The 24,548-nt window shown below is 45.9% G+C and overlaps 1 long non-coding RNA gene across 1 annotated transcript; it reads left to right on the top strand.

Annotated features, from left to right (window-relative positions):
* The first annotated feature begins 17,270 nt into the window (after positions 1-17,270).
* LOC119146591 lies at positions 17,271-20,672 on the top strand. Its single transcript, XR_005103785.1, has 3 exons — positions 17,271-17,511; positions 18,412-19,444; positions 19,542-20,672. It is a non-coding gene; the product is annotated as an uncharacterized LOC119146591 (long non-coding RNA).
* The last annotated feature ends 3,876 nt before the right edge of the window (positions 20,673-24,548 follow it).

Consider the following 24,548-nt stretch of genomic DNA (forward strand, 5'->3'; position numbering starts at 1 on the left):
ATGGTAGCAAAATATAGCTGGTAACTTTCTGAAATGAAATGTCTGATTCAGAACAAACAAATCACTGTTGTCACCATTAGCTTGACTACTTAAACGTGCTGAGGTAGCATAACAGCACTGACCAGAATGAGCAATTTATCTTAAAAAGCTAGAACGTTTATTTCCATTAGCAGAAAAGCCTTTCTTCCATGCATTCAAAGGTGTATCAGAAAGACCAGAAGTTTAAGTTAGGGACTTTAGTAGTCACAGCTGAAGGTTTTAACACTCATCCTAATTCTCCAAGGCGTGCTGCCACAGTGGAGACCTATTGCTACCTTTGTGCAACTGAGTATTGTTACTAACAGAAGACTGGGGATCAGGTCATCGGGGCCCATGAATATCTGGTTTTCAAATATACAGCTGTTGGGAAGCCAGCTATCACAGGGTGAAATCCAAAAGACAGACTGAACTTATCTAGCAGTTCCCTACCGCCAAAATGGGGTGTCTACGCCCCCAGCACCCTACCCTGCTAAGCTGCGTGCTCCCACTGCTGGTCCTCCCACTCACTGGACACATCTGTGGGCAGATTCAGCTCATTAACCTGGCACAAACTCACCCAGCAAGAGGTTACATCTTTCTTCTGCCAAATTAACAACCTGGAAGAGTCACCAGAGGATCCAGGATACACCAAAGGCAGTGCAAAGGGCCACAGCAGGAAGCAGTGATGGAGGGACCCCCTGTAGCAGGAAGGATGTGGCACGTGTCGGACTGTGGCCACTGGTCCTGAAGGTGCCCACTCACGCCAGACAGCAGGTTAGACATAGGTGGATGAATGTGTTACCACTCACTGGCATCATCACCTTCTTCTCTGCAGGTTGCCAAGCCTATGGCAAGTGGCCATGGTGTATGCTGGGCTGTACAAGATGCAGTTCATGACGTAGTCCAGTTTTCAAAAGCATGGCCAGAGGCAGTGATATTGCAATCACTAGCTGAGACAGGGAGTGCACAAGCTTGCCTGGACTGTGGGCCAGATCTGATTTAGGTTTGCAGGACATTTTTCATTGAATTAATGAAACAAAGAACAGAGTCCATGAGTCTTCAGTCTAGGCTTTTTGTTGGAGTGCCTCAAGCAGAAGATACTAGGACCTTATGGTCTCTTCCCATGGTGTTGTGGCTCTCAGCATCTCCCTCTCTGAGAGAGATGGAGACTGCCCAGCCTGGCTGCTGGGACATGGCACTGGGACAAAGGACTTGGAAATTCTGCTCCTTCCTACCCCACTGCTGTCATAGCAAAGGTTGGTGCCTGGGTAAAGGCGCAGTGTGGATGGAGAGAAGGTGCTGAAGCAGCAGCGGGGAGCAGCCCAGAACTGGCCAGTGGAATGGTGTGATTTCAGCCAGACCATGGAGACACTCAGCCAGATGGTTTTAGTGGAAAAAGGAGCGGGAAGGGGAGGAGAGAAGCGTTAATGCTTTCCTTGCCGCTGCCAGGAGCAAGCGCCTCTGCAGCTCCACTGCCCAGGGGTGGGAGACAGCCCCCTGCCAGAGGCTGGGTCCCCCCTCTCCGTCTTCACCCAGCCCTCCAGCTCAGCCTTCACTGCTTGGAAATGAAGGTACAAATGTAATATGAAGAGCAGCAAGGAATTTGGAAAATTGTGCGATGCGGCAGAAGTTGGAGTGGTAACAAGCCCAGAAAGCTGCAAAGACCATCACAACCATGCCCTGTTCCCAGCTAAGGCAAGGGGCTGTTTAACTAGCTCACCGCAGCAAATAAGAGAGCACGCAGCCTTAGATGTAAAAACGTGTCTGTATTTGGATATGGAAGTCTGAAAAGAAAAATACAGTCTTATATACCCTTATTTTTTTTCCTTTTTGGTGTGTGCTTCCTAACCAGTTGCTAATTTGGTCCATCTATAGTGAATAAACAGATCAGTATTCTGGAATCTGTTTTTAATTACAGTGTTGTTTCTTTTTAATGATGAAAAATGAGGATATCCTTTCTCTGTCTCATGTGACCTGTTTTCTATAGGGTTTCTATTTTAAAAAATTTCAAATATCTTTCTTTTCTGGTTCCAAAAAGTCCCTGTTCTCCACCCCTTGTATTTCCTGGATAGCACTTTAACTCCACAGTAACTAATTGCGCTGTGCATATATTTATCCTTGCAGATATGAGAGAGACCTCTAATTTCCGTAGTGCTGTTTTCCAAACTTTCTTGAAACTTCCCCAGAGACTCCAGCCAAACAACCCAGGAGTTATAGTGCTGCAAGGCAAAATAATTACATCATTAGGAATTGCTAAGAAATCATGGGCTCAATTTCTTCCACACTAATGTCTCTTGGTGACTCTTTGCGTCATTTAAGAGGGCTCATCAAGGATTTGTCTGCCAGGGCAGAAGTACCCGAGTGGACTCACACGTATGAGGCTCATCTTTGAGAGACAGAATTACTTTTGCTCCCAAATGGCCCCAAATGCAGAGAACGCGACCACAGCTTTAATTATCATGCTTTGATACCCTCTCCACCACTAAAAACCTGTCCTTAGAGTGAAATGGAGCATCTGAAAACTGAAACCATTTTTGTAGGGTATTTTTGCTATTTTAAAGCAGCTACTTCTCTCCACTTTCTAAGTCTCTCTTAAAGACCCCTCAAAATCACTTCTCCCAAGAAGTGAGAGTAAAACATTTTTCTCACCCATAAGATAAACCTCTGAAGATATGAAACTCTGAGGTATCATCTGGGATTTTAGGGAAACTCCCCTCCTGGCCACTGAAAGTTATCCCTGCAGAGGCCCTCAGATATTGTGAAGGGCAGATATTTAAGGACACATGGTATCACAGAACTCACAGGACAGTAGAAAGAGAGCCAGGCAAAACAGCCGAGGGAAGCAGGGAGCAATCCACACGCACCGGAGCAGCTTTTGTGCTGCAGAGTCCTGGTGTGAACCAGAGAAGGAACAGAAGCAGCAAACCCTGCCTGGACAGGTTGTCCCCCCACCCACACCCAGCTGCTGGTGAAGCCAGTGGCAAGAATCCCACCGGCATCGAGGGGATGTGAGCTGGAGGCGGGAGAAGGGCATTCCGCTGTGCGCGGGTGCGTGCTCCCCCTGAACTTGCTCAGTCATCCAGAGCCAGGACGCAGTGTGTGGCACATGGCACCGTTTTCTCAAAGCCAAAGGCCATTCCACTGAGGGGCAGGTGAACACCTACCCCAGGTCCCCTCCTGATGTCACTGTTGGGTGCAAGGAGAAATAGCAATTTTTAGAGGGCATGAGGTATATCAAAGGGGTTTGAACCTCACTTACTAAGAAAGAGATAATTTTTAACCTGTAACTTCTTGAATAAAATTGGTGGGGTTTTCCCTCCAACATGACACAAGGACATGACTACAGCTTAATGTAATGAGAAACTCTATACATTTTGCTAGTCGCACCAAGAAAGGGAGCGTGTCTTGACTTTTCCCCTTGTATACCAGCATATACTCTCTATCTGATCATTTCCCTCTATTTTCCACATGAACTAAACTACTCTTTCCCCCTCTATGTTAGAATTTGGCTGTGTGTATGGTTTTTACCCACGAACAAGGAATCTGCTATTTGCAAACATTCCCATTTGACACCTTTCACTACTGGGTAAAAAAGTCTGTACCATGGTTTTGCAGCTCATGAATTGTTTTGATTTAGCTGTCAGTCGGGAGAACAATTGGACTAGGCTGCTTTGAAATAATTTGCTTTTCTCTTTTTTTCAAGCAAAAAACAAAAGTAAAAATGGAGGAGGATGGAAGAGCTGTTGGAAATAAATATTTAGTTTTTTGAGCACTGATGTTAAAAGACAATGAAACAAAAAAAGTCGGCTGTTGGGAAGTGTGGGAGGCAACTCCTTCCTCTGCATCAGGGGATCTGAATCCCTCCCTCCCTCCAGGAAAATATCCTGATGTCCAGCTGTGAGAATATTCTTGGGTGGATCCTCTGAGTCTTGCTGACATAAGTTTAGCTTTGCAAAGGCCAGGTAAATGTTTTCAGCACTGAAAATTATTTTATCATTGAGAGGGTGAGGGCACTCCCCAGTGATGAGGGAGGCTCCAGTTCCCAGTCACTCTTCCTGTGATTCAAAGCAAAATCTCAGCATGAGTTCACAAATTCTCATCTGCTGCTTCAAAACGATTTTATTGCAAGAACAAATTATTAGTTCCCCTGCCCCCTCCCCAAAGAAAAAGCAAAGGAAACAGAATACTCCGCTGTATTCCAGATAGTCTGTCTCTTAGTTTAATAGCTCCTTTTAATCCTTTAGTAAAAAAAAAAGTGACATAAAACCAGCATTTGCTGTTGTCACAGTTGAATTCCATAGGGCAGAAATGATCGTCAGTGCTCCCAAGTCAGTCACTGAGGGGAGTGTTTGCGGCTAAGCAATGAAGGGAAGTCCCTCCTTCTTCATATGTGTTGCATCAGAGAGGGAAGATCTGGGCTGTCATGCTTGGGGCAGGGGACCTGTGGGGATGTGGGGATGTTGGCATAAGGGGAAGAAGGGATGCACGGATGTATAGATGCAGGGATGTTGGGGTGGGGAGAAGAAGGGATGCAGGGATATGGAGATGCAGGGATGCTGAGATGTGGGGAAGTGGGGTTGTGGGGAGATGAGACCCTCCTTCCTGACATGGAAAATCCTCACAACTCCACAGACACATTTGCTCTGTATGCCTGAGAATGAGTCCAGTTCTCTCTGCAGCATCAGTTCCCACAACAACCTTTGTTGTGGGAACATAAACCAAGCAAATTTTCCTTCAAATGAATTAAACCCAACACCATTAGGGAAAAAATAAAACCCAACAAAAAGCCAAAAGGCAAAAAACCGTCTAAGCTTGTAGTGGCTTGTTTGCTGCCCCTGATGAGAAGGGTTTAGGAACATGCCTGGGCTCCAGCTCTAGGGAAACTGGCAGAGAGTCACCCGAGGCGGGCTGTGGGCACAGCTCTGGCTGCCCAGCCCCTGCCTGCCCAGCCAGGGTCATCCCCGGCGGTGGAGGGGACGCTCTGGGTGCCCAGGGAAAGCACAAACTCTGCTGCCCAGATGCAGAGAAGTCTCTGCAAAGGCTTGAAATGTAAACTCCTCTCGCATTTCCATGCAGGGTGAGCAAGGCAAATCAGAGGGATTTTTCTTTTCCCTAAGACAAGTCGAAGGCCTCTCCATCACCTGGAGGTGAGATGGAAGAAGCACCCAGCCCCAGGACGTCCAAGGTTAGCTCGTTTTCTGCCTATTACTGCCCTCTGGTGGCACTATTGAAAATACCAACATAATTTTATTTGTTGGCTGGGACTGCCCTTTAGTCCCCCGTTGCTTTCATTCTTAACACAGAATTTGCCTCTGATGTGCTTGACTGCATCTCCAGCTTGAGTAACCTCAGACTGGTGATGCTAAAACATAATTGTGTAGTTACCAAGATTTTCTAAAAGCTCTTCCGTCACTGGTAGGGGGTTTGGTTCTGATGTTTTACCCACCTAGCCCACTCAGGATGGGACCCCCTGCAACTACACCAAATTGTATCAGCCCAGGATATGCCCTTCTTGGTTCTGCACACCCTTTAGGGCACTCTTTGAGCAGTGTATCCCAGTGGATAGGCTTCAATGCCCACCTCGCCCTGTGTACAAGCTGAGAACATCAGTTGGTTTACATTCCGAAGACAAGGTTTTGTCCAAGAAAGGGTTTTTTTCTGAACCCAGGATAATAATGAACTGGTTGTTCCAGAAAATGGATGGAGCAGATCTGCCCTACAACAAGCTTACCATTACGGTTTCCTGGCATCCATTTTGTGCATTTGAAAGGACCAAGACTAGGAGTCAGCTCCACCAAAAACAGAGGCAACCCTAAAGGGATGTAACTGAAAGCTTAGACATCTCTCATACAGAGTTAAGGAATGAACCCCACTTGCCTATACTTCATCTGAATTTGGAAAATATCCACATCTTTTCAGTAAACTTGACTAAACTTGGGAAACAGCCTCCAAAAGAACAGACTGCCCACAGCTTTTGCTGGTGTGAGGGTTTGCTGTAGGAAGGCTGGATGCAAGGGTGTCAGGGTGAAGCTGCGGGCCCACCATGTGGGATGGTGATGGCTGGCTGTGAAAGAGGAGGAGAGCTAGAGCGTCCCAGTCTCATAGGCCACCTCCATGTCATGCAAAGTGTAAGCTCTTTTTCCTCCTGTTAAAAAAGGTATCTTGCCTGTCAAATATTCATCTCACCAGTCCTCCCCCAAGGCAGTGGCTTGGCCAGCTGAAGTCTGAAGATGTTGCCTTTGCTCCCTCTGCACATACCATTGCTCCTGCTGGAGAAGGTGCAAAGCCTCCAGCAAGTCATTTTGATGAGACCTTGTCTCTACCCCACAGGAAACTTTAGTGCTAACTGTACTAAAGGTCCTGAAAGGTAGTAACCCAAGTAAACCAGCTGGCATGGTCTCTTTCTGCAGCCAGACGACAGCTAGCAGCCAAGCTACCTTGATCTACCAACACTATCTTCTGCTTCATGGCCGTGTGGCAGATCTGCTCTGTAAATAGCACAGGATGGAAAAGCATAAAAAGAAAAAAAATTACACCTGTAGTTCCAGTTTGAACCATTCAACCCAGCTTTTCACAAATTCAGAGAAGCTCTTTCATAGAGGTTTAAAAATAATTGTTTCATTTCCTAAATGAGGGTTCAGACCTAACAAAAAAACCCAACCCAACAGAAAAGCAGAGCTCATATCTGAGCCCGGCTTTATAACACCACAGAAGTGAGATGAGCAAAGCCTACCTGGCATTTCAGAGTCTCCTGCTATTGGCAATATCTTCTACGCTTACAGGCTCTTGGGAATCCCTAGGGTCAGAGTGAGAAAAATCACATTACAGTGCCTTTCTGGTGGGAAGCCTTCAACCCCTGGGGCTGTGCAGAGGAGAGAGAAAGGACCAGAGAGCTCATAAATGCCTGCAAAGATCAAGAGGCATCTGCTAGGCTGGGAGAAGGAAGTAAAGCAAAGCTGCAGAGGAAGAAAAAGAGACCTTGAAATGAATTTAATGTGCAGGGAAAGCAGCAGAGCTGAACACAGGCGCTGAACCCTCTGCTGCAGTAGGAAAGCAGAAAGTACATCCATCCATAGTCCTTAACACTGCAAACTAGTCTGGGAAATTAATTCCTCATTATGGAGATAAATATGCCAACAGAATGAGCTTAGGTTAATAGGGATAAAGAATTGGTCTTAGCAAGAATGCCGCTGCTGAAGGATGGTGCTGAGCATGCCGCGGGATGCTCAGGCACCAGCCAGCCTTGTTGCGGTGCCTTGAATGTGGAAAGGACAAGGAACTGATGTTTTGGGCATCTGCCTGTGGCTTTGATGGCAGTTTTATCTGATGAACTGCAGGGCTGGGTTCAAAGTTTGGAACTGGAAATTTTATACAGCGTCATCTAGAAGATGCCTTTTTTTTTTAGTAAAACAAGGTAGGAAGAAAGCCATGGTCTTCAGTTTGTTTTCAAAGCCCTCGCACTCAAAGGAGTGCATTCTTCTCTCATTTTGTTAACATCTCAAATTTATTTTTTGGAGATCTGAGATGTTAATCCCCCCTGGTATTTTCAATAGCAGCTGTGTGGCACACCTCTCTCCTGCTGATGAAGGCTAAGATGTAATTTGGCTTGTTGTTTCACTCCAAGAATGGACTTAGTGTATCACAGGGCTTTCTCTTTATTTTTGGATATACGATTATGTGAATTCAGTACCTGTTCAAGATCCCTGCCAGCATCTGAAAGTCTCTCGAGTGGGATCAAATACACATTTTACTTCAGCAATATCAAGCTCCCAGCACTGTTGTGGTTTCTTCTTACAAAAATTTGAATTAGTAACAGAATACAGAAAATTTAATAATAAACTTATTTGTAGAAGTGGAATTTCAGGTTGCTATTATAGCCAATCACTGAAAAAGCCCCAACAACTTGACCTCAAGATACATGATTAAAAAAATTCTCTCTGAATGCAGAATGAGAATGTTACCTGCTTTTTGGGATGAAAGCAGTAAAATGGAAGAAGCAAGATGGATATCAGTTTACCGACCATTTGAAATAACTGAAAAGCCATTTTTAAGCTACAAAGTGCCACTGCTGTGAAGCTGAGTAGCACTTTTCTTCCACTATAAATGGGGTGGATTAGGTGCTGCTGAGGTTATTTCCATGTAGAAATAGCTCACAGGCAGGTGTGGGGAGAGGGGACACAAAGGCTTGGGGAAGGAAGCTGGGGTTGGGCTGCAGAGGAAGGGGACAGGCGGCAGACGCAGAAGAGACTCGTTTTTACTGGTGTGCAGGATTAAAGAAGCCATATGCAGGCTAGGAAACTGGGTACTGATGTGCTCATGACAGCACCCAAACACTTAATGGCCATTAATCCGTTTTTCCTTAGGACATCTCCTGTGGGAGCACAGTGCTTTTATCCTTACTTTATGAATAAGCAGGGAAGGCAAGAGATTTCACCTGTGTGGTCCAGTTGCTCCCCATCCCTCCTGCCATGGATGCTTTGCTGCAGGTCTGGTGGGGGGTGGCTGGTACAGTGTCCTACCCCCCCTGGAAAGAAGCTGGGGAGCTGAGGGGGGTTGAGCACATGACCTGATGGGCACAGCAGCCCTTTAACAGCCTGGAGCATCCAGCTACCATTTTGGGATTTAGTAGGGTAACAGTTCTTCTTTAGTGTTGAGCCATCCTGTGCCAGTGGGAGATCTCTAGGACCGCCAAGTGTGCTACATGAATCTTGTAGCACTTGGCCTGAGCTGTGATTATATCCAGATTTACACCAGTTTCTTCCTTTCTTTACTTCGGCCTCGAGATGGGGATGCCAGCTGAGGAGTTGGAGGTCACTTGAGGGTGCACTGGAGAAAGCCCTGGAGATAGCTTTCTGGAGGATTTGGTAGGTTCATGTTAACTCAGTGGGTGAAAAATACAATAGGTGTGGAACTATTGTATGCTCTTCATCTGAGCCAATAGCGAAAAATGTAGAACTTGTGAAAATACAGGTATTTTACCATTTAACTTAAAATACTGGTGGAATGAATTAGCACACGTAAAGTCACTAGGCTAAAAGGTATAAGAGGTACACACCAAACACATCCTCTATATATCTCTGAAGGATTTTTAAATTACAGTGAAAGCGGTGTTCCAATACCTTTAATTTCTGCAGCTGATAAGCTATATTATGTTCAAAATAAGTAAACAAAAACTAGAACAGTGTTACGCAGAGGCGAGAGCTCAGATTTTACAGCAGCCTGAGCTGAGTGGTATGGTTGCAGACACTGCATCTGCAGAGCTCAGAGCCTCGGAAAATTTAAGGATGTTTTTATTGTGAATCATTCTTTTGTTTAGCCTTTGAAGTGAACATTACTCCAGCAAAAAGGCAGGCATTTGTCAAAAAAAGGTGTCTGATTTTCAGCAGTAGTTGCGCAGACCTGTGCTGTGCATTTCATTTCTGTATTGAGGGTTTATAGTAACTGCTTTGGTCAGACATGCCTGGAATATATGATCAAACCGTTTGCAGTCCCAGTTTAAATGTATTTTGCGTCATTCTTTTGTCTCTCTTACTCATCTGGTCATTTGGAAAGCTTTCATTTGCACATTTACAAGTAATGTAAGTTTTTTTCTCTTGTCTACAAGCTCCTGGAAACAGATTTTATTACTGCTACTTGCATTTTATTTGGGCTATGATTATAATAAGAGCACTTCCAAACATTCAAAATTCATGAATTCAGCTATTCCCAACCCCAAAAGATAAAATGTTAAATACAGTAAATGTGGGAGTCTTCATTTTCCTTCTAGCTTTTGAATCTTTTGGATGAAATCAGCCCATGTTTTCAAGTTTTTCTCTGTAACCAGGAGAGTTAAAGGCTTTCTATCACCCAGCCCAGTTTGTCCTCAGTTTTTCAAGCACAAATGCACATGGAAAAGAATAAGCCGGTCCAAAAGTTGGTAAAAATCTTTGTGAACCATTTGCAATCTCCAAGTAGGGCAGGAAAATAACCCTATAAGAACTGTTGCTAAATAACAGCAGATTAGAAGCTGTGTAAAAATATTCACATCCCAAAGCCAAACACACTAAACTCACTGGGCAGAGAAATTTTTGGCATCTTTACTGAAAAGCAGCTTTGCTACACCAAAAAAAGAAAGGAAAAAAAAAAAAAAGGAAACTAATTTCCCTATTGGATTCTTTCCTGCTTGTTGGAAATTTATATGAGGATGTGCCTTGCAGGTGTTACAGCTAAAGCTTTGGTAAATTAAACAAACTACCGGGTTAAAGCAAATTCATTCTGCAAAAACAGGAACTGCAGCGGTTTCTGTTTCTGTCTCACAAACCCAAAATGGGGGCACAAAAGATACTGTCTCAGAAACCCAAAATGGGAGCACAACGTATTCTCACATGAAAGCTTGGAAATGCTGCATCCCACTGAAAGATGTGAGTGCGGTGTCGGGCTGCAGGATCACACAAGGACAGGGAGGGACAAGAAATACCCCAATTTATTCTTGCTGCTCCAAGCTGGCTTTTAATATGAGCATAATTTACTGGGACTGAAGATGAGCTTTAAAACAGACAGGCTGTTGAATCCTGAGACATTTCCACCCACTCTGTTTTCACTGCATAAATCAAAGCCTGCCTTTGTTCCGCAGGGGTATTGTAGCAACGTCTAGGAGTTCATATCAGTGATTGAGTTGTCTTTGAGCTAGCCACCCTGCAAAAAATAAAAAGTAAAATCCTTCAGAGTGGAAAGTTCATGTGCCGTGTGCCTGGTTCAGTGGGCGCCATCCAGAGCTGCAGGCATAGCTGGAGTCCCTGTTACACCAAAACAAAACCAGTCCATCTGCAGCTCAGGCAAAGGAGGGAGAAGGCAATAAACAGCATACTCATCAGCAAGTTATAGTGGCTATACATAATGTGTAGATAAAAAAATCTATGGGAAAAAGTGTGTGTGTGTGTACAGCACAGAATAACACTAAAACAAGGGCTCCTTGCAAAATACAAAGCAGGACTGTTGGCTTGTAACTTGTCAGTTGGACAGCTGGCACTTCTCAGGGAGCATCATAGCAGCATCAAGCTTCTGTGGAGGAAGCAAAGATCAGCCATGTAGTTATGATGAGGGGCTGTTCCCCTCTTTCTTCCTGAACAGGAGAAGCTGCCTGGGGAAAATATGAAGGTATTTGAGAGAAAAAACTGAACAAACGGTAAGGAAGGTCAGCACTGCTGCAGGACCAATGGCTGGGCTCCGTGCTGTGAGGGGGGCATTGCAGTGCCTGAGACTGCGCTGCAAGGGGTGCAGCGGTTCTTTGGGGCCCTTCCTGCCACTCGGGAGGGGCAGGTTTATCTGGTTTACCTCTGAGGGAAGGACTTCTACCTATACCAGCCGGCAAAACTTCATTGATGTAGCATGACCTGGCCGTGCACTTGAGCACTTGGGTGATCAACAAGGCAGTGTCATGCTTGGTTGCATCCTGACAATGTGCTCTGCAGGTCTGTGGGCTGGTATGGAGATTCCACCTTCATCCAAAGTCCTCATAGGAGAGGCACCATCCTTTGTAGCCACTGTGAGAGGGGCTCCTCACACCTCCATCCCTTTGTACCTGCTCTCTTCCCACCCCCCCGGGCTTTTTCTCACTATATCCACACACCTAGACCCCCACCGTTTCCTCCTGTCTTCCCCTAACTCTCCATCCCCCGGTATTTACTGACCATCTCCTGAAGTGTAAACCAAGGGGTTGTCTTTCCTGCCCAGGTTGACAGCCTCATTTCTACCCCTGCTGAAAACCATGAAACAGCAGCTGTTGAGGGCAAAATGGTAACGAAAGAGCATGAGGATGATGTACAAAATAATGAACCTTATAAAGCTGCTGTTTCTTTTTACTCAGTTGTCATGAACAGAGAAGGGGAGCTCTAATAACACTTTCCTATGGAGTTTATGGCCACAAGATATCAATGAGGATAAAAGCTTGAGAGATCAGAGTTTACTGATCCCAAATCAACAGAAATTATATGCACAGTTGCATCCCTACAGGAATAAGGACTGAGACTACTGACCCTGAGCACATACACCCCGTTAGCTGACAGGAGAGCAAAAATATTCTCTCTGTATGCAAAAAATACCATTCCTTCCATTCTGAAATAACTGGTGTTGCCTCCCGGAGCACCTCACCTTAGCTGTTCATCGAAGCAAGATGCCCAAGCACCTCTCGCGCTGCACTGGCACAATACCTTCTTGTTCCATTCCTTTCCCCAATCTTCAGAGGAAAACTTTGTCGACAAATCCGTATTTCTTCAAACAGATTAATTGCTCTGGCATATCTCCAACGTAACCCAGAGACATCTTTCTCTCCATAGCCTACAAGACGTATATCTCTGGCTGACCCTGAGATGAAAGCCTTCTGTAAAACAGGAGTAACAAACTATAGTACAGCCAACAGAAATGAGCTTAGACTTCTGAAATACTTATGAATACTAAACAAAGAAATGCAAGAAAGTTTTTTCTTTGCAGGGGCAAGTAACCTAGGAACCGTAAGATGAATTACCTGATGAAATATGGCAGTTAGCATACTTATAGTATCTGCACTTGTGTTGTAGCTAATTAATCAAGGTAGCTGTATGATATGAGCAGGGGTCTCAGGAATTGACCTAATCATTGAGACATGACCTCTCTTTCTAATACTCAGAAAGCAGCAATACTTCATTTGTTCTTTTAAGATCTGTAGTATCTTCATCTCTGCCCAGTGCTTACAAAAGCAATTCTACTTGCACAAAATAAGCGAAAGGGATGGCTAATGCTAATCAGATCAGAACTGCGGTGGCATCCCTTGACTCTGAAGAGACTTTGGTGTAGCTTCAGAGCTGAAAGACTCTTCTTTTCTTTCCTCCTTCCTAAAATTTACCAGCTTCTCAGATCTGCTTGCTAGTTCTCAAAATTACACTCATTAGAAAAGCTGTAGTGCTAAAAGTCACCCACCCACGGCCTCTTTCTAGGAGAAGATCACGCAATGGAAGATCTGGGGATGAACAGCCACCCCGCAGCTGGCCTCAGCTCCAGCCTGGGCACCAAGCCTCAGCTCTTGGAGGCACAGACGCTCCTCTGCTGCTCTGCATGGTATGGGACCCGGCATAGGTCCCTCACGGGCAGCAGCACTGGAACCAACCTGTGTCCCTCTGGGAGTGCATATGCCTTGTGCAGGCACAGCCCCGCACCTGGGAGGTGGCTAGATGCAGTTAGATAGCAAACCCATGCTGGTCTGGGGGCATCAGGTGGTGACAAGCCAGAAGGGTGGACAGGGGGGTCAGGTGTTTTAGTGCCATGGCAACACACCAAATAGCATTTCTTCTTTAGGGAAGCCAGGGCAGTTGAAAAAAGAGTTTTTCCAAATAGCCTGCTCGTTAGCAGGGCTCTTGGAGCAGGGCTCTGGGAAACCCAGACTGATGCACGAGAGGCATTCACGTGTCTCAAGACAGTGTGTGGCGGCACGAGTCACTGCAGAGTGAGCACCAGGTGTGAGCATAAGCGAGTGTGTATGTGTGGCTGGAGGTGGGCACTGCTCACTGCCCTCAGGCACCACGTGCCCAAGTCCAGCTCCGTGCCAGAGCTCGGTATGGGATACCAGGGGACCCCACCAGCATGAATCTCTTCATCGTGGTGTTGGGCTGACACTGCCCCAGCACTGGGGCAATTTCCCCTGCTGCAAAAAGCAGAGGCTGAAATGCTGGGGTTGCTGATGAGCAATAATGTCCCATCCAGCTATGGAGATGCAAGCCAACTTGTGGCAGCAAACCAAAGGGAATCTGCTTTTCTCTGCGCTGGAATTTTCCTGAGCTAGAGATCTCGGTTTGATTTTATAACCAGACAGTTATCAGTAACCTACATCTCACTAAAGAAAGGATTTATCGTCTCTTAAAAGGTTCTCTATATTTTTATCCAGGGGCTAAAGCAGGCAGAAGTGAATCATTGAAAACAGCAAGAGAGAGAAAAGACAATTCTGGAAAAGTGCTACAAAAGCTTTCCCTCAGCTCAAATCCACTTTTTTTTTTTTTTCCCTGGCCTTTTGCTTCTGCACCCAATTGTCTGACTCGGTCTCTCTTTGGTGTATTTCACCAGAAATAAAAGCTGTCACAATATTTACTCTTCAAGTGCCACTGTGTGTTAACTTTCAGATCCTGACAGGTGTATGAAATACCAGCTCCACCAGATGCATGCAAACATGGAAGCTTTAAAATGGCTCCGTGTGCCACGGGCCCACTCGCCACGCTGCGTCACTGAAGAGATGTCTTTTCAAAGGTTCACTTTTAAAAGGAAAGACTGATCCTGTTGGTGACATACTTAAATCTGCTGAGTGATGCTTTCAGGAGCCAGGCAGGGAATACTGCCTGCAACCTGCCTCCACAGAGCAGGGGAAGGGGCCGGGGCTCCGCCTTCGTAAACTGTGTCAAATCACCAGTGTCTTGGCTGAACTCTGATTTCTAATACTTTTCCTTTGCTTACTTTAATCCCTTTCTTGGGGGCAAAGTCGAATCTTCCCTCCCTGGCTTTGATCTCAGCTCCTGATGCTGTGTTTCCAAAGCATTAGTTGTGAAACAGGAGTGAAGGTAGGGGGGAGATGCTGACCCTGCAGCAGGGAGCTGGGGCAATCTGGGGTTTCTCCTGGGCTTGTGCCTGCCGCCCTGCACTGCTTTCCTGCATACGTTGCTTTCTGCACCTATAACATCTTTTTACTTTCGCATGAAATGTAATGTGAAAAAGAATGATTCATTTTAATTAGTATGAACCCACAGAACCAGCTGTTTTTCTGGGAGTGGTGGTATGTTGATCTGCAGGTATCACAATTCATCCATCCTGGCCCATTTCATTTTCTGTTTTAACATTTCCTCAGGCTTTGCTTGCACTCGAGGATTTTTCTAAGCAACAGATTATATGCAAAGGCTGAAAAACTCAATGACAGGTCCGTAATTCTGGCCGATACATTGTTCCTGCCACAGAGGAGCTGCAGCAGAGGTGTCCTGTGTTGATGGTCGCCACCGGGATGGACCCTGCTCCCACCACAGGATGGGGGACTTTGTCCTTGGTTTTAGCAAACCCCAGCTGGACTGATGCTCCGTTGCTTTTAGCATGCAGCGCTCTTCTGAAATATATGCAGGACCTTTTCCTCACGTAGCCGTTGAGCCTGTGGTTCTGCCGCGAGTGGAGGAGTGGAAACGCTGCAAGGCACGGGCCGCCGGCGGGGCCGGGCGGGACCGGGCTGTTTCTCCGTCCACCAGGAGATGGCAGTGAGTGCCGAGTACGGGGCTTTTTTCCCTTTAATTTCACTTGTACGTACTCCCTGAAAGATAATGGGTCCTTTGAGGACAGCAGAGCTGTGGCACTTTCATTTCTGTTTAATTTTCCTTTTCCTTTGCTCACATTTACACCCTTCGCTCCTTCTTCAGCACAAAGCCCCCTGCACCCAACATCTACCACTTACGTTTTCAATGCCAGTGGCTCGCCCCTACAGATTGCAAACTGACTTCACAGGTGCTGAACAACAATATTTGGGGATGAAAAAGAAGAGAGGGTGACACATTTTGGAGCTGGCAGGCAGCGTGTGTGCAGGCTGCTGCACTGAGTGCACAGCCTTGATCCGGGTGGTTTTCTACACGTGCTGGCTTCAAAGAGAAATACGCCCTTGTGGCAAAATTGAATTGACATTTAGCTTCTAGATTTCATCCCTGTCGTCCTGAGCTGGCCAGAGGATGGCAGGAGACATATCTCCTTGTCTATATCAAGCTCATGTGCCTTTGGGCCATATAACTCATAGAGCTGCAAGTCGCCTGCTAAGGACTCTGACATTTTCTGCCGCAATGTCTTCCATCAGAAGGCTTCCCAAAAGGGTACATTAACATATGAAGTCCCATAGATTTGGGGAGGATGGAAGGAGACAATAGCTCAGAAAGAGATAGTTTTCCAGACCTGCCCTGCCAGCAACGCTTGTGCAGCAGACTCCTTGTGTCCTCCCTTCCCTCACCATTTTGGAGTGGACCCTCAGGAGTTTTGTGCCTTGTGCACTTGGAGATGACAGGCAGATGGGGCTGTTCAATGAATTGCAAATAGATTCAAATGCCACAGCTGAAAAGGTGGACTTTTTCTCTCTCCTTCTATTTTTTTTCTTTTTTTTTTTTTTTTTTTTTCGGGGGGGGGCGGGTAGTGCCATAAATAAAGACCCTAAGTCCCTGTGTCACGTAGTGCTCTGAGAACTTTCTCAGGGACACCTGAAATGCCCCAGTTTTTCATTGCTGCTATCAAAACATTTTTCTAAATAATTACAGAGTGTTAAAAATGGATTGCTGTACCCAGGGGAATTTGCTCTTTGTTTGCCAGGAACAAATAGGCCAAGAGAATGAGTGCTCAGCATCACGAGTGGTGTTTGAAGGAAAGAGCAAAGTCAAATGCCTGTAGACATCACCAGAGATGCTCTTTTTTAAAAGTGAATTTTTATTACACATTGTCAGGGTTGCAGAAGAAACTCTTACATGTTGTGCTGCTAGGGGCTGGGAGATAAGGAGGAATCTCCTCATCTGAGAGTAATACACATGCTGCTGTTGACCCAAAGGAATTTTTATTCTTTTTGGAAGTGACCTCTTCAAAACTATTTCTTTGTTTATTAAGATGTTGCTTCCAAACAAACACTCGGTTTTGATTACAGCAGTCACCTTTGTAGCAGTTTGTTCTTCAGTGGAATTACTGTGCCTCCTCTGAAACTCCCCAAGCCCTGAGCAAACACAAACCTGGAAATGTTCAAAGCACCCTGCTGCCATCAGTACCTCTGCAAATTGTTTTTCACTTTTAGTCTATCTTTCTCCAGTTATGTGTGCCTCAACAATCTGTTTTCTACTGTAACTGTGATGCCAGGTGGTAGGAAGACGAGAGATGGGGTCAGTATACCTAGTTTCTCTTAAGAAAAAGGAAAACCTGATAGACCCCAAGAGAGGTCAAGGATGTGCTGATTCTCCTATGGGTTTGTCAGGCTGAACCTCCTCACCCACGTGCACGGGTAGGGCTTGCTGGAGCTGGGAACTGGCTGGGGGGATCTACAAGAAATAAGGCAATGCAGTAGTTGTTCAGCAAGACTTAAAAGTAACATTAGCTTTTGAACAGATCCCTTTGGGGTGAATTTTGCTGTCACCCTGTTTGCTTCCCAGCTCGGGCTGCAGTCATGCCCCAGGCAGCAAAGAGCACGTGGCTGTGAGACAACCCCCTCTCACACTTTGTTCCAGTGGGAAGTTCACATATCTCTTTAATGGTTTCCCTCGCCTCCCAAGGACATTCCTCACCAGTCCCTGCTGAGGAGCGTTTGCCAAGGGTCTGAGAACCCCCTGTGTGGCTGGCAGGATGATGCACATCCCTCTCAGTGGCATTGCAATTGGCTCCATGCCCAGCTTTTGTGTGCTGCTTGCCTGAAGCCCCCATCAAGGCCACTTTCCCAGACCAAGGCCGTGAGGTCAAATGTATATGCTATGTGTACTGAGAAACAAGAGAGTTTTCAATCAGGTATGTGACTTGGAAAGACAACTGCCTGTGGACCCCCAAAATGCTCATGGTATGAAAAAAAAGCCGAGTCAAACCCACTCGTGTACATTGCTTCCTCAGCAGGGAGCAAGGCAGGTCTCTCCTATCCTCCAGCCCCCCCCACCCCAATGCATGCATTTCTTTTATCAATTATTTCTGCATGTCCTATATTCAGGTTAAGAGGTTTCTGAAATCTCTGTGCACACATTAATCTGTATGTAGTATGTATGTGTACACATACAGGGACTCAAGGGATAAGTGCTTTCCACTATTTCCATCAACCCTTTCCCTTCTAGTCTCTCTGGTGGTTTGCTATTTCCACTTGCTGTGCCTTGTCTTAAATTAAACCGTAAGCCCATCCTCGCAGGAGATGTCTTTTATTGTGGATTGTTGGGAGGGGTTTTGCAGAGAAACTGGAGCACCAGATAGAGCTCTCCAGGCACTACTGAAATAATAATGAAGTAGTCTCACCAAGGTGGGACTGGAGACCGTTGTCAGCCGGGTCGGAATTTTGCTTGTCCCTGAAAATTGCTTAGGTAATAAGATAGCTGCTTTAAAATTGCTGGGGGTATCCCACAGGATTCTGCTTTGACTCTGATTTCCATTTGCAGCACATGTTCTGCCATTTGGCCAGCACCATCCACCCGTGTGAGCTAATTTAATGTTGCTAAACAGATGACACAGAACATACATCTTTTATATTTGATCTCTGCACTGGCGAGTTATCTGACTGATGGTTAATCTCAACTTGTAATAGGATTTGCCTACACTCCTCCAAGAGTGAGATATTGGTCTTCTATAAAACGGCAGCTCGGGGGAAGCATGCCTGGGGGAAAGGTGGGAGAGTTAATTCCTATTTTTTTTTGCTTCTTGTTTTCCTAGATTGGATCCACTGCTGCGTGCCTCTGTGGGGAACAACGGGGTCATCAACCTGAGGAGCTTGGCTGCCAGAGGGGATGGCAGCTGCCAGCTCTGCGGTCATCCCTACATGCCAGCAGGATGAGGAGCTGGCTGCCTGTACCCAGCACGGGGCCAGTTGGGCTCAGCACCCAGCTGGGTCTGTGGGTGCTCTGCACCCATCCTGAGCATGGGGCTGAGCTCTGGCTGGCCAGCCTCATACTTCGCTTTCTGCCTTAGTTTGTACACACCAGAGTGTTGACTTGGAGACTGTTTCTAGTTTGGGGGGGGGGGGGGGGGGGGGCGGTTTGAGCCTGTACCTACTTCATCAAGGACCGTACTATCAGTCATTGCCAATGTTGCACCCTTAGGACAAGCCTCTGATTTCCAAAACGATGTGCCTGCTCTGTGTCCTAGTCTGCTTGCTGTCGGTCCACCAGCCATCCTGCTGCATGTTTTCTGCTTAGCCCCCTTGTGCTAGTTCAAACGGGCTCTTTCAGAGGTACAGTAGGAACAGCCAGGGGACCACGTTCTGTGAGGAGTGCACAGAGCATCCCATTTTCACCTGCCCTAAAGTGGGAAAATGTGTCCACTGACCCCTCAGAGGAAGACAAGGCTCCTGGCACTGGCAGGTGGCACAGCTTGGTCTTGGAAGAGCAAGCAGAAGAGGGAGCTGAAAAGCAGTGGGTGCACTCCTGAGCTCCTCCCAGCACACCCAGAGAGGGGCAAGAGCATTACAAAATCATGGCGACCATAAAAACTCAGTGCTTCTGATCATATGGCAATTTGCATTTACACTTTAATTGCTACGGACACATAGTGCTCCACCCACGTTTGCAAGTGAAGGACTACAAAAAGAAGCCGTGAACATGGTGTGTTCCCAATAAAAAGCTCACTCACGTGGGCAAAACCTCCTTGTCATGCAACAACAGCAAATAAGGACAGCAAAGCTCACAGGTGGCACTGGAGAACGCCCTGGAATGACGCTGTGTTTTCTAGTTGATGGGAGTTTGCGATAGTATTAATTGCACAGTTTAGAAGGTTTGTCCAAGTTTTTAACAGCATAATACCATGCCAGCATGAAATTTGAGATCTCTTGCTCTTTTCTTGTGCAGGTCAGCAAGTAACTTCTGATGTGTTAGACAAGAGCCAGAGAGTGCCAGTAACAGAGCAGTGACGTCTGTGCCCCGTCCCACTTCTCCTGAAGTGCTCCCTGCTTTGGTCAAAGGGTAAGGTGGCAGGCGTGGCTGGGCTTAGGTCCTGACTTGCTGTTGTGGCAGTTCCCCGGGGCTGGATGCCTGTTGTACATTAACTAACCTGTACTATAGAAGAAAGGTCATGTATGCAACCTGGAGAAAAAAAACACCAAAAAAACACCGAGTCATCTGTGCTACATGTTTCAGACCTGAGCTGACCCAGGTTTCCATGGAATTGTGCTTCTGTACTGGGCAGTCACCCCACGGTGTGAAATGTTGGTACAAACGATGTCATTGTGCTACATGCAGGAGATATATTGGCAAGATCCACGTTACAAGGCCTGGTTCTGGCCATCATCTGATCCTTTCTGAACATACTGTCAAGGCAGTTGATCTCAATTCTAGTGCTGTGCCTTTTGGGTTTGCTTTGGTGCAGTATGACATTCAGGATTCCTTTACAGGCAACTGTGCAGAGCAGGAAAAATCTACGTGAAATGCTGCCTACTGGAGTCACCATCTGGCCAATATTCATCTTGTTTAGTGAAATACCAAGGTATCCATAGAACGCAGGTGTTAATGCAGATCATAAGGCACAAGTGACCGCAGTAATAAACCAACATGCAATGAAATGTAATTAACGCACCTGGTGCTTGGGTTTGAAAAGAATTTCAGTGCCTTTTTATTTTCCCTGCACACTGATATGCATTTTAATAGTTGGAACTTCAATCATCACTTCTCAACCAACCCTTTAATCATATTAATTCCCTTAAAAAGTGAACTATAATGTTTGCTAGTAAATAGTATTTCATAATTTAATTGGGAGGAGAGAAAAAAGTGGAAGCACACATGAAACTGTGTGCTGCTTAGTAGCATTTTTGTGGCATGAAAAAGGCTATTGTCCTGTTTCTGTTAGTCTGGTTCTGCTGCTGGCAAAGGTTTGTTTTCAGTCGTGTAATCCTTGTTGATACGTTCCGAGTGCTTTTGAACCAGCTGGAACAAGTGAAAAGATCCCAGGCAAGAAAATAAATGATTAAGCTTTCTATCACTGGATTTCACAGTGTGTTTGTCACCTCACCTCTGACCTGCATCAGTAACGAATGCATTTTTGTAAGGTTAAAAACCCCCAGGACAATATTTGTTCCAAGCAGACCAAAAAAACCCAACCCAACACAGGAAATGTAAATTTTCTGTGTGTGTTTGTGGGTTCCATAAAATCACATTATTTTCAAATGTCCTTTCAGAGCAGAGATCTCACCTGATCTTGTTAGTCAGCTGGCAAATTCTGAGCAGACAGGGCATGTGTGGGGGAAAGGGAGAGGTCAAAAAGTCAAAGACAAGGGTCATGGGTAATTTGTATTTTTACATGGGTATTTCTCAAGGGTGTGAGGAGCATAAATCTACACAGGGATACTCATATGCTGACGGAGAGGGACAGTCCCATCAAGTGACTTCCCAATCTGGTGCTGTTTAATAGGGTTTCAGAGCATGTTTAGCTCCCCAGAGAGACATCTGCTGCTGACACGTGGACTGCTCAATCGTCTTCCTCAGACTCAAGAGGGGTGCAGATTGCTCTGTGCTTTGCCACCAGTGGTCAATGCCAAGCCACCGTTAATGAGCTGCCAGCAAGCCGGGGCCACGGGCAAGGGGCAAGCACCAGTGGCCAGGCACAGAGGGGCTACACCACCACCTTTATGGGCACCAGCTGCATTTTCAAGTTCAGCAACAGAGCATCTCTGTAAAGCTGACTTTGGCTCCTAGTTGGCAAGGATGGGCTGACAAAGGTAACTGCCAAGTGACAAAATACCCTGCATCACACAGCTGAGGGTGCATCAAGAACCTCTGCAGCATCCCCATCTTCCAGGAGCCAAAGGAAACCAGGAGAGGGACAGTCCATGTTGCTGCATGCTGCTGCATTTTATTGTGTTCAGACACAGGCAAAGAAATTAAGGAATCCCTGCTGATCCCGGTTTCTCTTACCGGTCTCCTTGCAACACTGGTTTCTTGGCAAGCCCTGAGAGGAGGGCACAGTCAGCAGTGGGTTGGGAGCATGGGCAGTGATAATGAGTGTGGATGTCCACCAGGCTGAGCAGGGCTGGATAAGGGCTGACAGGGATGTTCCCTCCCGTCCTTGTCTGTCCCAGCATCCCTGCAACCCCTTCAATGACCTCGCTCCATTTTAGGAGAGAAACAGCTTAGGGCCATCCTTGATACTTCCTGACCCCTCTTACAGCCACCGTATTCTACTAACAGGTCTCCTCAGGCACCTGACTTTCTTCTGAAATTAGTAACCTCGTAACAGTACCAGCAGCAGACAAGACACATGCAACCCAAGCCTCACTGGGAGAACTGGGTGCTGCAAGCGGTACTAAGCCAGCTCTCCTGAACTCCAGTACTCATAACAACTAAGACAAAACCACCAATCTAATTTTTTTATTTCTTGACCTAAGTCAGCTTTTGAACCCAGGCCAACAGAGGTGAAAGGTTAATGTATTAAGATGTCTGCTCTTCAATTAATCCCTAAATCCTGGGCAGATTTACAAACTACTGGAAGATTTTAAATCGCACCTGATTTACGAGATGCCCTTTTTAAGTTCAGATTGCCTTTACAGATGGTCACCATACAGGGCAATAAGGATAATTACTATACAGATTTAATGTCAGGATGGAAATTTTAATATCCAAAATAATGTACACCTGTCTGTCCTGACACCGTGGCCCAGTTGAGTATCTGAAATGTTAAACCCTGATATCACTTTATTTCCTATGGGCCTCAGAGAAGAAATCAGTTGTATTGAGGACCGGTTACGAGCCTGACAAACTGAGGCGAAGAGATCCTTCCGCTGATGCAGCAATGCAGACAACTGGTTGAAAATAAACCAAGATACTGCTAGGCATCAAGCATTTCTTTCAGATACTACTGCACAAATATACCCTTGGGAGGAAGTTCACGGTCTCTAAAGGAAGACCCTGACACTGGCGAGCCGTGAGGGTGTGTGGAAGGGTGTCAGAAAGTATGGGAGCAGGAAGGCTAGCCTACTTGCAAGTGGGCTTTCTGTGTTGGTTAGAAAGGAAAACTGGAGCCTTAGATACACAGATCTTTTTAACTGCATTTTAGTGCATTTAAGAGTCCTCTGGTGCCCTGAGAAGCCTGCTGAAGTCTCCGCTTCTGTCAGGCAGAGCATAACTAACAGTCAGGCCCAACAGTCCATGGAAAGCCAGAGTGCCATCACCACAAACACTGAAGAAAAGGCCGGGGAAGCTGCTCTTTCCCAGGGTAAGTACTCGATCCGCTCAGCTATCAGAGAGGGCTGGTTTGTAGGCTGAAGGCTGACGCCCCAGTCAGTAACATGAACTCATGCGCTCCATGTTACCCTGTGACAGAGAGTGCCACTTCCCAATGACAGGCTCCATCACCAAGAGTTTTTGCTGGTACAAAGCCATTCACCTGGCTGTCAGACAACGGACACGAATCACGCCCGGCACTCACGACTCATGATTGCTTACTAGGCTGAGCCTCCCCAGGTATTTTAAGCTTGATACCAAACAGAGGCAGTAATTTTCAGCAGCTTCCCACCCAAGTGGGTTTAAACCAGCAACACAGAAGGGAAAAGTCTGTGTGCAGCCCCAGCCCACGGCTCCTCAAGCAACTGTGCACTGGTACGGAGGAGACCAGTCCCAAAAGATGCAGGACAAGCTTCGCTCACATTGCCTTTGCAGACATCTATTGGCTCAGTCGTTATCCTTGAATATGCTCTTTGTTTAAAAAGTGTAATGCCTAGAAACGACTTTAATCTATCACAATTTGAAAAAAAGGAATACCGCATCCCTACTTTTTTCTCAGCAGATCCAGTCCTTTATGCAGAAATACTGTATTACAGGTATTTGGAAGAGAGGGTGAGGAATGGGAAGGATAAATTGCCAGTATCCCGGCACCATCAATTGCCATCAGCTCTGCTCTGGGAATAGCGTGTAGCTGTTAATTGCTGCTGCAGATCCAGCAGATGGTGCGTAAGACATTGCATTTAATGGAGCCCCTCAAAAAGAGTGGCATCTGTTTGTTTAATTTCTTGGCAACAGAACGGCAGATTTAAAAAACAAACAAACCAAATTGGACATTTAGCTACGGATGTCCCCCTAACAGATTATAAATGTTTTAAGATAAATAGGTCAAATGAAGGAAAATATCAATTGACACATCTGAGAAGTAAGCCAAAATTTTAGACATGGGCTCTTTTAAAGATTAGATTTTCAACATACGGCAAGGAAACTCCTTAAAGAGGCTTTTAAATTAAACACTGATACTATCCTTTTGACTATGAATTTGTCTAAGTGTTTGCAGAACTGTTACAAACACCAATTCAGAAACTAATCCATTCTGCCTGTCTCTCTCTCTCTCACACACACCCTGAGGTTAAAATATGATCTGTAGATTTAGACACTTCACTTTTACCATGTGCACCTCCTACATTTAAAAACAGCAACAGAAAACAAGAAAGCATCTGCAGTCCCTCTCTTTAACAGCTGGGACAAGCAACTCTGAGGAGCTATTGCTATGGCTATTGCTGCCATAGCTCCAACATTAACACAACTCCCCATATTCCTGGAAATTCTTCGTAGCAGAAATTGCCTTAGCAGAATGTGCTATGGATCCATCTGTAGTAGGGCATTATATTGTCTTTTGCGATGGTCAAACGTAGATGCTTTGCACAAGGATGTAAATGCCCTCTTGATTTTTACTGTATACGCAGTGCTGCAGCATGAGAAATCCTTCCTAGCGCCGCTCGGTGAGCACAGAGCCTCCCAAAGCGCGGGGTTGGATGACTTTATGAATATTTCCTCCCTGTGTACTTTTTTTGGGAAGTCTTCTGCACCATTTGCCAGATTTTAGGCATGCTTTGTATTTTCCCTGTTTAAAGCAGAGTTTGG

Source organism: Falco rusticolus, chromosome 1 (assembly GCF_015220075.1).
Source record: "Falco rusticolus isolate bFalRus1 chromosome 1, bFalRus1.pri, whole genome shotgun sequence".
Taxonomy (NCBI): domain Eukaryota; kingdom Metazoa; phylum Chordata; class Aves; order Falconiformes; family Falconidae; genus Falco; species Falco rusticolus.